This window comes from Chinchilla lanigera, unplaced genomic scaffold (genome assembly GCF_000276665.1).
Source record: "Chinchilla lanigera isolate Chin_1 unplaced genomic scaffold, ChiLan1.0 scaffold00012, whole genome shotgun sequence".
NCBI classification, from domain to species: domain Eukaryota; kingdom Metazoa; phylum Chordata; class Mammalia; order Rodentia; family Chinchillidae; genus Chinchilla; species Chinchilla lanigera.
The window spans coordinates 747,030-748,077 of NW_004955413.1; the positions used below are offsets into that span (position 1 = coordinate 747,030).

General features: G+C 48.6%; 1 long non-coding RNA gene across 2 annotated transcripts in view; it reads left to right on the top strand.

Annotated features, from left to right (window-relative positions):
- LOC106147960 overlaps positions 1–1,048 on the top strand; it is a 22,469-nt gene that overhangs the window by 20,341 nt on the left and 1,080 nt on the right. The window contains exon 4 of one of the 2 annotated variants that reach the window (XR_001233006.1): positions 7–115. The exons of the other annotated variant lie outside the window; for it this stretch is intronic. This is a non-coding gene — a long non-coding RNA (uncharacterized LOC106147960). Of the gene's footprint in view, positions 1–6; positions 116–1,048 lie in introns of those variants that run through there. 2 annotated transcript variants of the gene reach the window in all.

The following is a 1,048-nucleotide window of genomic DNA, read 5'->3' on the forward strand; positions in this document are numbered from 1 at the left end:
TTGAAGGCAACAGCTTTTATGGAGTTGGGCTGGACTAGAGTCTGCTTGACCACTCTCTTGGTTCTGGTTTTGCAAGGTGGCTCCCTGAGAAGTCTTTCTTGCTCAACCTGGTCCCCAGGAGATGATTGTCCTGCTTTCGGCAGTCTCGGTCTCATGCAGGCTCTGCTGGAATCCAAGGTGACTGTAGGTTTACCATAGTGACTGGTATTTGTCCCTGTAAATCTCTTTATCTTGATGCCCTCAGTCTTAAAGAATCGTTGTTTTTTGTTTGAGCAAAAACAGCTTTTAAGTCCCTGACTACCTCAGAAGAAAACACACATGTAGTGCTTTTAATGAGTAACAGGTGAAGGCCCAGAAGTTTGTCCCCTAGTGGTCTCCAACTGTGTCCAGCCCATCGGTGGCATGGTTCACCCTTGGGAATCTGGGCCTAGGAAGAGGCCCACACAAGCTCTGGAGGGGCCTAGGCTACTTGGACCGGAAAGTGAGAGTTCTGGGCTCTTTCCGGGTGGCTTTAAGGGAATCTTGGGTTCCAGAGCCCCTGTCTTCTGGTGCTGTGGACCCCTCACTCTGCAGGGGGAGGTGCAGCCACAGAAAGTCCACAATGGGCCTTCTCCAGGCCAGGACTCTTGCATAGTACCAAATACTTTGTCATCTAAAAATCACCCTTCATTACTCCTATTTACTATGAAACTTCTGTCCTTGCCTTTTGTCTCCTTTTCTTTTTCTCTTCCTTTTTTTTTTTTCTTTTTGGTTTTTTTCTCCGGTACCGGGAACCGAACTCATGACCTTGCGCTTGCCAGGAAGGCGCTTTTGCCGCTGAGCTAAATCCCCAGCCCCTTTTTTTCTCTTTTCTTTCCCCCCACTTCTCCTCAGGCTACACAGAAGCTACCTATTGTTCTGCACATATTCTAGTTTTTCTAAATCAGACATTAAAATGGAAGCCGGGCATGGCGGCACACCCCTGTAATCCCAGCATTTGGGAGGCTGAGGCAGGAGAATCGTTGTGAGTTCAAGACCAGCTTGGGCTACAAAGTGAGCTCAAGGCCAG